The sequence below is a fragment of the Phyllostomus hastatus genome, unplaced genomic scaffold (assembly GCF_019186645.2).
Source record: "Phyllostomus hastatus isolate PE091 unplaced genomic scaffold, TTU_PhHast_1.1 phas_contig_29, whole genome shotgun sequence".
Lineage (NCBI taxonomy): Eukaryota > Metazoa > Chordata > Mammalia > Chiroptera > Phyllostomidae > Phyllostomus > Phyllostomus hastatus.
The window spans coordinates 42645081-42659731 of NW_025333835.1; positions in this window are offsets into that span (position 1 = coordinate 42645081).

Genomic DNA, 14651 nt, shown 5'->3' on the forward strand with positions numbered 1-14651 from the left:
ACACCAGAGTGGAAAGGCAGCATTTGCTGGCCTTAAGATGTCATCTTAAATGTCACTTCTCCAGAAAGGTCCTCTCTCCCTGATTTGTTCAGTGGGTCCTCCCTTCTTACTGTCGGACACCCCTCTGTTTCCCTTCCAGTATTCTCCTACACTGATCCCCCTAAGCAGGGCGGCGGGGGGCGGGGGGGTGTCAGTTTCTGTCACCTCCAGGAAGCCATGTGCTCAAGGCCCAGCACATTGCTGGGTCCCAAACGGGGGCGCCCAGTGAAACCGGTTGCGTGAGCAGAAGACGGAAGGAATAAAACGTGCTCGTGGGAAGAGCGAGTTAACGACTCCATTGTGACACCCCCTGACCAGGATCGAGGGGGGGAAGTGGGCTGAGGTGGACAAGGCGAGCATCACGTCGGGACATGGCGCTGACAGGGAACCTCCTGCAGGGGAGGTGGCTCAGGCCGGCACTGTGCGCGGACGGCTGGGGGGGGGGGGTCTGCCCGCTTCTGGGGGGCAGCACTCGAGGGCCATCCGTCCGCCCAGAGAGAGAAGCTGCATCCTCCCAAGTCGGCTTTGTTCGTAATAAAAACAGGATTCTGGTCTCTGCGCGCCACACTCTTCATTGTCTCGTCAATGGTTCAGAACTTGGGAAGGAAAGAGGCACATTATTTATTGCCCTTTCTCATCCTTTTAAAGCTAATTATTGGATTCTTATGTTCTCCTTTGGTCTGCCGTCCTTACCATTTATAAAAATAGATGAAGCTGACATGATCCTATTTTAGGAAAATACTACTTTTCTTTTTAGGAAAAGGAAACAAAACAAGTAAATGACTTACATTGCCTATTTAATCACAGCACAGAATTGGAAATCTCAGTCTTCGTGGCTGCCCACAAGTGAGTAAATGGCCAAAAATGAAATAAAGATTATTTGAAAATTCTCTTCCTGGGATTCAGTAGATCAGTATAATGAAACTTCGTATGTGTGAAAGTAAAAGCATGAATCACCGCGGCATGTGAAATATGACCAAGTCCAGCCCCCGAAAGGCGGAAACAGCCCAGATGTCTGTCGGCAGACGGGCGGACAAACAACGTGTCACCTGCGTCAGCGGAGCATTATTCAGCCGTGAGAAGGAAGGAAGTTCTGACACATGCCACCGTGTGGATGGGCCTTGAGGACGCCGTGCTGAGTGAAGGAAGCCGGTCACAAAAGGACACGTCACAGGGCCCCACTTACATGATGCGCCTGGTGCAGTGGAATTCACACAGATGAAGGGTGGAAGGGTGGCCGTGGGGCGGTGGGGAGGAGGGCGCGGGGAGTTACTGTCTATGGGCACAGCGTGTCTGCTGGGGAGGATGCAAACGAACATCCTGGGGATGGACGGTGGCGATGGCTGTGCAGTAACATCGATGGACTTAGCACCTCTGACCTGGGACGGAAAGAGTGAATCTCTTTAAAGGGTGAATCTCATGTTCCGTATACCTTACTGCCACGACACCTTTCTAGAAATATGGTGAAGTGCAGATCGCGTGTATAATAAAGATGCGCCAGCCATTTGAAGGAGGGATGCTCTGTTCTCAAGCCACACGGAGGGCCCCGTACCACCCCAGGGAGGAGCAGAGGTCAGCCAAGGGCCCAGGGAAGCTGGGCGGGGGGCGGTTCGGTGGCTGAGGTCAGTCGTGTGGCATGTTCCCTTCTTGCCACAAATAATCACCATCATGCTCACCATGGCTCCCATTGTCACAGCCACTGCGGACAGGGTGAAGTTCACGGTGATGGTACTGTGTGCTTCACGTGTACTTCTGGAACATTCTCCAAGGCAGGGATGATTCCCACTTACAGGAACTGAATACATTTCCCAGGGCTGCAAATACGCAGTGCAGCCAGGCCTTAAACCCTAGATCTGCAAATCCCAAACCGAGTATTCCCTAACAGTGCCCCTCCCGAACAGAGTTCAGGAAGGATTATATGGATAATCTGGGGTGAAGGGAGTCGGGATTTCTTCCTTTGGGTTCAGTGAAGTGTATTCACAGGATGATCAGAAACAGGAACTCTGGAGCGATTGTTAATGATCAGATGAAAAATCATTGCAGTTTCAGGGGGGGAGGGGGTGGGAAACTTGGTCTAAAAGGTGAAGAGATTAAGCAAAAAAAACAAACCAAAAAAACCTCACAGACACAGACAGCAGCATGGGGATGGCCGGAGGGAAAGCAGGTGGGGGAGGTAGAAAGGAGTACAGGGGGATACATGGTGATAAAAGGAGACTTGACTTGGGGCAGGGAACACACAATATAATGTACAGATGGTGTGTTATAGAATCGTACACTTGGAACCTATATAATTTTATTAACCCATGTCACCCCAATAAATACAATAATTTTTTTAAAAGAATAGAAAAATCATTAGAGTTGAAAGAGTAGAATAACAAGGCAATCAAAGAGTTTTGGTGGATAATTCAGTAGAGCTATTTGGGACTGACTCCTGGTCAGGGCACATGCCTGGGTTTGGGCCAGGTCAGGTCTCCAGTGTGGTTGCACACGAGAGGCAACCACACTTTGAAGTTTCTCTCCTTCTCTTTCTCCCTCCCTTCCCTCTCTCTAAAATAAATATTTTTTTAAAAAGGGCTGGTAAGTAAAAAATAGCGACTGAGAAACTGAGAAGTCACTTTTCCGGTGTCGTCATGAGCATAAGGAAAATAGTTCCTTTAGACCAGGGGTGTCCAAACTTTTGGCATCTCTGGGCCACAGTGAAAGAAGAAGAGTTGACTTGGGCCACACATCAAACACACAAACACTAAGGAAAACTGATGCGCAAAGAAAAGGTCCGTGCATAATTTTCGTGGGATCTGCCACCACAGATAAGCAAAAAGTCCTCCCATAACATAACCCTAATCATGCAGCAGCCCTCTTGACAATCTTTTAAAATTGTTGAGCAGGTGCCAAGTTTGTGACCACTAATATAGAAAATGTACATATATAAGTAATAAAACTAAGTAATGTTTTTAGTAAATTTACGATTTTGTGTTGGGCTGCGGGCTGGACGCCCCTGCTAGACTCTAGGTTAGCTTGTAATAGTCTGGGGATTGGCGATTGATGGGGGCCTCTGACTTCTGACTTTGGGTATACCTCCATTCCCTGCAGCAGCATCGCCAGGAGGGATAGGGAAGAGAAAGGGCAGGAGAGGAGTCAGGTGCGCTGTACTCGTGGCTGCTGAGAAATCCATTCATGGGAAGGCAGTTTGAAAGGCCCTCGAAGGAAGTGTTGATTTCGAGGGACTGAATTTCACCATCTGATAACAGCTCACTGCTGACGCATTAGTGTGTAAAACCGACAGATCTGAACAGGATTAAGATCTTCATTAAACTTTCTGAGATGTTAAAAATTAAGAATCCGATGACTTTTGCCACAGAAACTGACTTTGGTTAATTGATGCACTAACACAGGAAGCTACGGCACACACTGGCATTTAGGGTCTCTGCTCACCCCTACACCAGAGCGGTAAGCAGAACTTGGGGGGGAGGCCGAGCTGATAGGACCAGAAATTACGGAGTGTGACCCACGGAATTCCGGAACGGAGAAAGACAAATAAACACCTTGTTCTCCCTCCATCATTATATAGCCGTAGCAATGCCTTGCTTAGGGTTTTACCGTTTCTTAGTGGCCGGACTGGGACGAGGACCCCAGACATCAGAGCAGCAACCCTCCCACGTTTTACCCAGAGAGGGTAAAACGGAAGGTGTGGACGGGGAGATCCCGGGCACTGGGAAGAGGCTCCGCACTGCCAAAGGAGGCTTTAAACAAAGACTCTCTGAACGTCTAAATCTCTCCTCTCAAAATAGTGAGAGACACCCGGTGCTATCAATGCACCTGCCTGAAGAAATCTCACCTGGGAGCTTGGTGCCTGCTCTGGGACTTGTCTTCTGCACGTGGCCAGCAGCTGCCGGCCTGCGATCTCTCCTCACGCCTTCCTAAGACCTCTCTCTTACGGTACTTCTATTTCTTCTTGTGGCCCGTGCTTCCTCCTTCTTAGTTTACGTCATCCTCTGGTGAAGCACACCCTCCAACAACTGCCTGGGAGATAGAGTATGGTGAGTTCTTGCTATAATACGCTCCTTGCTAACCAACCACCACGCTTGAAGCAGGCATCGGGCCTTCAGCTTGATTCAGCTGGTCTTCCTCTCAGCTAATAACACTGTTACAAGAATCACCTGGGATGATTGTTAAAGACCGATTCCCTGGGACCCTCCCCAAACTTTCTGGTTAGAGTTTCCAAGGCAGGGACCTGGAAATTTCTTTAGCAAAGCTACTGAGGTGACTTTTAAAAACATTTTATTTAATTTATAGAGAGAGGAGAAGGAAGGGAGAACAAGACGGAGAGAGACATTGATCAGTTGCCTCTCGCATTCTCCCAGATGGGGACCTGGCCTGCAACCCAGGCATGTGCCCTGACTGGGGATTGAACCAGCAGTCTCTTGGCTTGAAGGCCGGTGCTCAGTCCACTGAGCCCCACCAGCAAGGGATGCTCAGGGGATTTTGTCATTTGGCAACTATGATGAGCACTGCTGTAGATGTCGGTGTTGTAAACCCAGGTCTTCACAATTTGCCCCAGGCGGTAATATTGGAGCTTTAAAACAAGGAGTCTGACTGCCCCCATTCAATACTGCATAAGCCATCGTGTGTCTGTAAGTGTGGCCCCTGGAAAAGAAGATACCTACTAAAAACGGCTCCCCCTGCTGGGCTCAAATGAAAACAAAACAAAACAAAACAAAAAGAGCCCAGCAGCCATTTCTGCACAGGTGCCCCTCATGTAAACTGCACTTCAGGGAGAAGCCTGCACAGAACCACCCGCCTCTGCACTGCACCTCTGCCACAGTGAGCCGCCATCTGAGCGGCCCTTATAAAGCAGTTCCTGGGATCCTATTTCAGCCAATAGGACTGAGGCTTTCTCCATCCACTAGGAGCTGTGCAGCTATCAGCTTCTTCACTGACCATTCAAAGTGGCTCCATCCCGAGGAATCAGGGCCATGCCTTTTGGACCAATCACACTGAGAAGATTTGGAGCCCTCATTTACATGAGGATGGACCCATCAGAAACCAGGGGCAGGGACTGCTTTTTATATTAAGTCAGCTCCCCTTCGTCACTAAGGGTACCTTTCCCCTTTCTTTAAAAATTCTTTTTTAAGTTACTGATTTGAGAGAGAGAGAGAGAGAGGGAGAGAGAAACATTGATTTGTTGTTCCACTTCCTGATACATTCACTGGTTGATTCCTGTATGTGTCCTGAGTGGGGATTGAACCTGCAACCTTGAGGTATCTGGACGACCCTCTAACTGAGCTGCCTGGCCAGGGCGAGGCACTTCCCCTTTGCACTGAAGACTTTGTTCCCCTGCTGGGGCTGAGTAAATCTGAAACCCCGAAGATGTCTCACCACAGCGGAGTGGAGCCGACCAGCACGGGGCGGAGAAGACCTGCCCAGAGCAGAGCCGTCTGGCCCGAGAGGGCCTGGCCCCAGGGTGCTTCCCAGCCCTGCCGTCTTCCCAGCTGTGCTGTGTCACCCGTGAGCGGTTTGCCCCGAATCAAGTTTCCTTCTTCGCCACCACACCCCAGCCTGGGGATTCCTGTTGGTTTTCAGTTGGCACCGAGGACCGTGGGTTGACAGGGGTCTCAAACTGTTCCTTTATTCTTTCTTGGAGGTGGTTTCATCAAACCATGGAACGCAGATGCGTATGAGCTCATCCTTGGTAGGAAGTGACTTACATTTTCATAGGCGTAATTATTTAAAAAGCAAATTTTGTCCTGTCCCTTCTCTTCTGCTGGAACATGAGCCAAGACGTGCAGTTGAGTCAAACGTATAATGTGCTTCTGACCTTATGGGAAATGGGCCCCAGAGGCAAGCACGGGCTTTCAAGCCGTCTAGTTCCTGCGAAATCATAATGGGTAGCTTTGGTTTTAGAAGAACTCAGTCAAGGCAATTTCCCCCTCCGACAGCATGACTAATAATGGCAGTTATTAAAATCGACGCTAAAATACCTAGAATTAAGATTTTGGCAGAACACGCCGACATTCCTGCGTTCTGGACATTTTAAATACATGCCTCGACGAAACGAACGTTCGCTTCTCACTTCGATTTTAAAAGTAAGAGGTGGAGAGAAATGACAGGAATAAAAGGTATACGACAGATAGACTTTAAGTGCTTGATCTCTTATGAATCTTGAAATTAGGATAAGGAGAAAAGAAAGGATGAGTGGAACAGCAAGACTGAAAACAGCTCAGGGAATGCTTGAACCAGCAGAGGAGTGTTTCAGACCATCTACATTTCGTGGGAAGCTCGGTGTGTTGCGAGTACTTGGGGAGTATTCTTCCCTGTCAAGACCAGCCTTTCAAATCTGGCACAAGGTGATCAGTGAAATGATTTCACTTGGCCCATCGTGACGTGGATCTGTCTCTAGCTTCCCTCTGGCTTCACAAAAGCAGGCCCACCCACCACCGGCCGCAGGGGAACGCCTGGAATCCGAGAGCTCAGTCTGTCTTCCCCACGGGGGGTCCGGGGGCTATCAGGCCCCAGGGGGCTGTGGAGGCTGCCCGGACGCTCGCTGGTATTCCCTCCCCTTTGTCCTGGCTGGGAGTGGGCGGGGAGCTCCAGGCCGCGTGGGATCCCTCTCGCCCTGGCTGGCTGTACATTCCACCCAACGCAACAGGGAAAAGACGGTTTCCATGTGCACATGGATGTTGAGAAATTGTTACCATCTACAGCAGAGCTTGCTTTATCAGGGACAAAAGAAGTCTTTCCCCACATCATCTTTCCTGGTCCGTCTCTTGCCCCGCCTCCCCTGCCGCCTCGCCTCTTTGTCTCAGTTCCTGTATTTGGTAGTGGTTCTCTCGTGTGCCAGTCTCACACACGAACACGGCACGGAGTGCTTGTCTATTACCCTCACGGAGATTCTGGTTTTTATCAGAATGGCTGTTCGTCAGTCCACTTCTGTAATTATTACTGTTGTTTATGAAAATCCAAGGTATAAATATCCCAAAAGATCTGTCCATCCCCAAAGCCTTCTTCCTCCCTTCTTCTCAAGTGAAACAAATCTTCTGTTTTTAGACTAATAAAAAAGATGTTTCAAAGAGGCTGTGAAAACTTAAAGAAAATTCTCTCTTATGTATATTTATTTACTAGGTAAATATGATCGTTTTCCAAAAATGCCACTGATAGTTTCTTCCCATCAAAACGAAATACAAATTATATAGAATAAAAAATGTTGAAGTCAAAATGTGTAACGTTTAAATATGAATAATGAAAATGGTGCAGTATTTATATTACTTTAAAATTTTTTTTACTTTATCTATTTTAGAGAGGGAGACACATTAATTTGTAGTTCCACTTAGCTATGCATTCATTGGTTGCTTCTTGTATGTGCCTGACCAGGGATCGAACCTGCAACCTTGACGTATCCAGATGATATTCTAAGCAACTGAACCACCCAGACAAAGCTTATATTACTTTTAAGATACTATAAAAATTAAACTTTTTAAAAGGCTCATCAAAAACTCTTATTTTTGTTTTTGTTTTTTACTTTTCTGCCTTTGTTCTCTGTAAGTGAACCTCTTTTACAAATGGACTACTAATGTCATATACCAGTAGGGGGCACTAAAACATTAAAAATTAATCAAAGTAGTTTGAAAAAGGAATTGTTGGCAACTTTTCTCTTGCCCCTTAGCATTAATCAGAAAATGATGGAAGACACTGACAAGGGAAAGAAACAGTTAGAAAGTTTTTGACTTTCAATTAGAAAGTCAAAGCTAAAGCCCTGGCCAGGTAGCTGTGTTGGTTAGGGGCGTTGCTCAATACTCCCAGGTTGAGGGTTTGATTCCTGGTTGGGGTCCAAACAAGAAGCAACCAATGGCCCTGGCTGGTGTGGCTCAGTGGATTGAGTGCCGTCCTGCAAATCGAAGGGTCGCTGGTTCGATTCCCAGTCAGAGCACATGCCTGGGTTGTGGGCCAGGTCCCCAGTGGGGGCCACCTGAGAGGCAACCACACATTGATATTTCTTTCCCTCTCTTTCTCCCTTCTCCTCTCCCTAAAAATAAATAAAATCTTTTAAAAAAGAACCAACCAATGAATGCATAAGTGGAACAACAATGGGTGCGTCTCTCTCAAATCAATCAATAAAAAATACATTAAAAAAGAAGATCAAAGCTAACACATTACCATGACTAAGTTTGTAGAGAGAGAAACATCTCCTGTGTAAAAGCCACAGGACAGCTATGTTGAAGATGTTGAGTACTGGTGACTGTCTCGTGGACACAAAACTTCATGCCGGCTCCCTGACACCCTATAAGGACTGTGGACTGTGACAACTGGGAATCCCTCAAACCGAAACAAATGGCAAAGCTCCATTGCACGTGGTCAGCTCTGCACTTTGATGGTCTAGAACATGTGACTTTCAAGTCCTAGACTGTGATAGCTTTCAGAATGACGACGTTTCGGGCCTGGACCATGGAGCCACCCACTGGAAGCGTGCCCAGAGCACCTGAGGAGGAACGGCCAGATGACACCCCCAGCTGTCCCTGCCACATCTCCGTGGCAGGATGGACCGTGGGGGCCTTGCTCTTTACCAGCAGCTCGAGGAGGTAAACGCACTTCCGTCCTCAGAGAGGGAGTGCTGTGCCCCTGGCCTGTTCATTTCCACGAGAATGAGAAGGACAGGCAATCCCCGCATTTCCCTTTGCCCCTGCGGCACACCTGGAGACTGTGTACTGAATTTAGCCAGGCCGGTGGCATTCTGTCATGTGTTTTACAAATTTTAGGAGTGTAGAAAGAAACCATCAGCACAGGAAAAAAGTTCCTATGGCTCTGACTATGTTAAGATTTATATCAAACACAGGACCCAGCCCAGGTAGGGTCCAGCGGCTTGGCGCTCTGCCCCCGCCAAGCTGTTGAAAGCTCTCCGCGTGAAGCGATGCAGCTGCGCCGGGGGCGGGCGGGAGAGGAGCTGGGTGTAGATCCAGACGCCGGAGCAGCTGTGGTCACGTGCGCGGAAAGGAGGGTGCGCATGCGTAAGTGAGGCTCGCTCAGCTCACTTCGAAAGCAGCTCTTCCAAAGAGCGTTTCTCTCCCCATGCAGAGGCCTGGGCTGGTGTCAAAGCTAGGAAGGAACCCTCTCTTCCTTATGTTCTTTTTTTTTTTTATTATTGTGCAAAGATGCATGGTAGCTAAACCTGTTATGGTAGTCCTGTCACAATATTTGTAAATTAAAGCAGCCTGCTGTATGCCTTAAACGTATCCAGTGATGTATGCTAATTACTTTTCCACTGGAAGAAGAAGAAGAAAAGACTGGGAAGGGAATTAATGGTGGCGTTAGCCCAGACAGGTGTATAGCAGAGGCGTGGCCCACGCCGCTGAGACCGAGTCGCAGAGGTGGGGGCGCCGGACCCACGACTCGCGTTGTCGGTGGGGATCCGAAAGGCCCCAGCTGAGCGAGGCCTGCAGGAGGCCGCCGAGGGTTGGGGGAGCGCCTGTGCCGTAGTCTGGGCGGACAGGCTCCGGGGAAGGCTGAGCCTGGTGACCAGGCTCCTCCGCAGCAGCCCGTGGCCCATCGCGGGTGAGGAGCCCAAAAGCATTTTGAGTTGCTGGGCGTGGGACAGAGGAGCCCCGCAGGGGAGCACCCTCGGATCTGGCCCGCGTTTCTCTCATTCCATTGGCCGGCCCTCCTCACAATTGCTTTTCACGAGGACTCTGCTCCTGCTGAAGGTGGTGTTTTCTCAGGGCTCCGGGACCCTGGGGTCGGGGGAGAGACGTGCTGCAGGGGCCAGAGAAGGGTGGGCGGAGACTCTTACGTTTCCCTCCCATTCGTCCGTGTCCACAGGACAGTCGGCTGGGGGCAGTGGGTGGTGGACTTGCGTGCCCTCCTGCCCTGCAGGTGGAAGACCAGGTGGGAGGGAGTCTGGACCCGGGCTGCGGCTAAGGCCACGGCGGACTCCCTTGTGGCCCACAGAGAGGCCCCCTGTTACAGGAAGGCATCTCCGACCCTGTCAGGTGCTTGAAGGACCCGGGGCTAATCCCACCCGAAAGCACTATTCTATACTGACTCCAGGTGACCCCCACACAGCAGGTAGACCTCCCCCTTCCCGTGATTCAGACAAGGAAACTGCCCGGAGGAGTAAATTGTTGTCCGTGCCACTTTGCACCGCTGTGTGTTGGGGTGGTGAAGGAGAGGCAGTGGGAATCACGCCTCCTGGCCGCACAAGCCGCAGGGATTACAGGCTCAGAGCGGAGACTGTGGACCCGACTGCCTGAGCTGGTGTCCCAGCTCCCACACTTGCTGGCTGGCTAAGTGACCCCACCTCACCTCCCTGTTCCCCCATGTCCTCATCTGCACAGGAGGACCCCCGCCCCATGCCCACGGTCTGGTTTTGCGAAGGCGAAAGGAGAGCTGACACACGAACAGTGCTGAGAGGGATCGCTGACCCATGGTGAGTCCCAGGTACACGTTTTACTCGCCCGGGGGCCACGCTGCCTGTTCACAAACCACGCATCTGCACAGATGGATTTGGTTGAGGCTCTGGCTCCTAAATTAGTGCTTTATTTGCTTAACTGCTTTTCTGGGTTAGGGCCCCTTTCGTTTCTCAGCGGAATGTTAAAAATCTAACCTAACCTCTGAAAAAACTCTGAAAAATCCTTTAGTCAGTGGATCGGTTTGCCAGGGCCGCTGTAACACAACACCACAGACTTGGGTGGCTTAAACAACAAATAATTTTCTCACAGTTCTGGAGGCTAGAAGTCCAAGATCAAGGTGGTGTTTTTTTGTTTTTTTTTTTTTCTTTTTTTTTTTTCCGTCCTCTTGGCTGGCAGTTGGCTTCCTCCTTGCTGTGTTCTCACACCACCTCTCCTCTCTGTGTGTGCTCTCGCCCCTGGCGGCTCTGTTCTTTCAAATTTCCTTCCCTCAGAAGGACACCTGTGGGATTGGATTGGGGCCCACCCTAACCTAGCTGCCCCGTTTGAACTTAATCACACCTTAAGAAGGACCCTGTTTCCATTCTGAATTTGTGGGGTTCACTCTATGAATTTGGTGGTGGGGGGGCAATTCAGTCCATAAAAGTCAGGTCCCTCAATCCAAAGAATCTAGATGCACTGACATCCACGGAAGAAGGCCACAGGCATCGTTGCAGGGGAGACGCTGAGGGCTTGGGAGCGGTCTGACCGCGGGTACCAGCGGGACTGCTGTCCTATGACCGTGTGTGCGTGTGGGCACCGGAGTCCAGCCAGGGTTTTACGTTGAGTAGGGTGATTGCCAAACCCCTCCGCGGCTGCTCGCAGCGGCGCAGAGAAGAGGGCACGTGGTCAGGAGGCAGTGGAGGGCGGGAGTGTGGGCCGAGGATGGCTACTCCCGGCACGCCGACGCCCCCACGTGGCACCAACTCCAGAACCGCCTGCGAATCTTCTTCGAAACAAGTACTGTATCCATTCCGAGTACTTTGATGATTTCTCCATCGCGACCTATTTAGAACTATTTTTCCATTTCGACCATTTGACTGCTCATAATGGAAAAGAATGTATCAGCAAAGGTAGCTAAAGGAGGTCCTTGCTAATAAGCAGAAGCGTTCACACTTCTAAATGTTTTTTTTTGGTAACATTGACATCACCAATTCTTACCTTGATTGTGTCATTTTGCAACTTTTTTCGTTGTTTTCATTTCAGGTCCTCCTGGTTTCTAATTTAAGAGGTTTCCATGGTTCTCATCGGTTTTTGTTTATGAGCGGCTAAATTTGTCGTGCATTTTAACTGGGCTGTGAAAATAAGGTGAATTTATGATCTTTTAATAGAATCCTGGTGTGTCTGCATAGAAACGTGAGGGCATGGGCGTGTGAGTGCGCGCACGCACTAATTGACACGCGGTTTCACAGCACAGCTGCCAAGAATAACTAATCTGGGAATAACTGGCGTCTGATAATACAGGCGGTTTCATGTTAGAAATAATTTATCTACATGAACAGATACAAAGTCTTTTTATTTTCCAAAGACTTTATTTATTTATTTTTCTTAGGGAGAGGGGAGGAGAGGGAGAAAGAGAGGGAGGAAAACACGTGCGAGAGAAACATCGATTGCTTGCCCCTCCCACGTGCCCGCAACCCGGGCCTGTGCCCTGACTGGGAATGGAACCAGCGACCTCTCGCTCCGTGGGAGGGGACCCCGCCGACTGAGCCACACTGGTCAGGGCTCCCTCTCGATTTTAACGGTGAACATTAAAATTAAGCTTCTGCCTCCTTGCTAAAGAAGTATTTCAATGGTTTCAAAAAACTCAAACCTAGAAAAAAAAGACCCAGGATTTAAGTCATTACATTCCAACTCCTTTTAAGTGGCGTATTTATTGTTGTTACTCTTGTTCTGTATGTTGTGCTTTGCTTTTTAAAAAAAAGTTTTGGAGGACTTTTTTTTTTTTTTATGAGAGAGTCACTTGTCTCCAGCTTTTATGTTTCTTAGAGGCAACATCTGACTCATAAACATGTCGGGGTATCTGAGTGTGTTTAGTTTTTAAGGATTTTCCCCAGAAGAACCACAGAAAACCAACACACACACACACACACACACACACACACACAATTCTCTTCTGCAGTTATTTTGCAGAAATTTGCCCTATTGTTAAAGTTGTTATGCTGCTCTCTATGATAACACTGTATCTGTTAAGCTGAAGCCGCTGGCTACACCATCAGCTAAACTCCCAAGATGAGTCAGCTAACTTTGTTTTTAACTGCTTTTTAATTGCCTGTTGAGACGATCAAGAAAAATCAGAACCTTTTTAAAGACTTTATAGCAATGTTTTTGTATATCAGACCATATAGAAGAGGTGAATCGAAGGTTCAGAATTCTCAAGTCATTTACGTGGGTTTTTCTTCTAAAACTCAGCTGTAAAGGAGGGGTAGGTAGTACAAATTCCTGAGATTTGAGACTTTTCCTAAATTTTTGCTGTGACATTCCATGCATAGTATACGCATTATCTCTGAACTCACAAAGACTCAGTTGGATTTTGGCAACTAATGCGCATAATATTTAAACAGGAAGGGGCCCTAGGAGGATTTTGAACAAATATCAGTGATTTACAGATTGGGTATTTACCTAAGTTAAAGTACTTCATATAATAACAAAAACCTGTCCACGGGGTTGTTCCAGTATCACAGAACAATGATTTTATCCCTGTTTCAATGCATTGTAAGGCATTATTTTAACCCTTACCATCCCTCTCTGAGGTATGTAGGTGGCAAGTCATACCAAGATCAAGTTCAAAAGGCAGAATCAAGTGAACGCTACTTAGGGAATAAAAGAGCTTCTAGTCGGTCATGCTTTGCTGAGTTTCCGCTTTGCTTGTACGATCCATTGGTGACCTTGCGTCACCATGTTTTGAAGGGAGGGCTACATCACGCCATACTTGTCCAAGCAGATACCTCGGTCTGCAAGAGCACCACTGTGTGGCCACCACTTTCTGTTCACACAAGTCTTGGCTGGAGGCAACTCGGGGATGAAATGGGGCGCTTTCATAGCCAGGCCTTGTCGGACTCCTCATGTGACTGTGTCTACAATGAAGAGTGAAAAATCAGTCCTGGCTGGCGTAGCTCAGTGGACTGAGCACTGGCCTGCGAACCAGGGGGTCGCTGGTTCGATTTCCAGTCTAGGCACGTGCCTGGGTTGCGGGCACTCCAGAGGCAACCACTCATTGATGTTTCTCTCCCTCCCTTCCCATCTCTACAGATAAAATCTTTAAAAAAAAAGTGAAAAATCAAATCGAGCATCATATATGTCACTTTTAAAAAAGAGAGAGACTGTATTTGAGTGATTAAGTGACTATACTTGGTTATCTTACGAAAGTCAGCATTGATCTGTAACATCTGCTCCCTCTCATGTCGACTGGGTGCCCTGGGTGATGTTGGACGGGCCACCGACACTAGGACATCTTCTGGAAATGGGAGAACACCAAGGAGTGATTTTCCTTTAGTGATTCACCGGCGATTGAAACTTCCTGGCTGAAAGGAAGGCAGCCGCAGATAAGATCTTCTGACTAATACTGGCCTCCACGTCTGTGGTTCGTACAGAGGCTGCCTGTTCTGCTCTGTGGTGTAAGGCTGAAGACAGGAGAGCACAGCCTCAACCCCTAGTTCAAGGATGTCTTCTTCATGCTTTTTATGAAAACTCGGGGCCTTCCCACAGTAAGTTTTTCTAAAGGCGCTTTAAAAATACGTTTGATATCTCATCATGCTCACGTCGTGGTGGAGGGGTACTTTTCAATTCGCTTGGAGGTTGACTTCCAATTGAAGAAGAGCAAGAGGGTTTTGTTTGCTTTTAATTTTGTTTATAGTCTCAGGAAAGTAAACTTCATGGCTTTGACCAAGCCCCAGCAGGCTCAGCAACAGGACTGGGTGAAGAAGTACCGGACTGGCCGCCCGTGTAAACTGCCAATCTGTCCATGTGTTCTCATCTCACACCAGGCTGTGGACCTCGCCTGAGGGAAGGCTTTCTTTAGACAACATTTCAATGCGAATCACTTTCTTTGATGGGGGGGTAGAGCTCAACCAAGCTGTTGAACTTGACTGGCTGTGTCTTTATTCAGGAGAAGGAACGTTTTGGAAAGAGTTCCAGATAAGCCAACCATTCTAGAAGGGGCAGGTTGCTCTTCTCGCC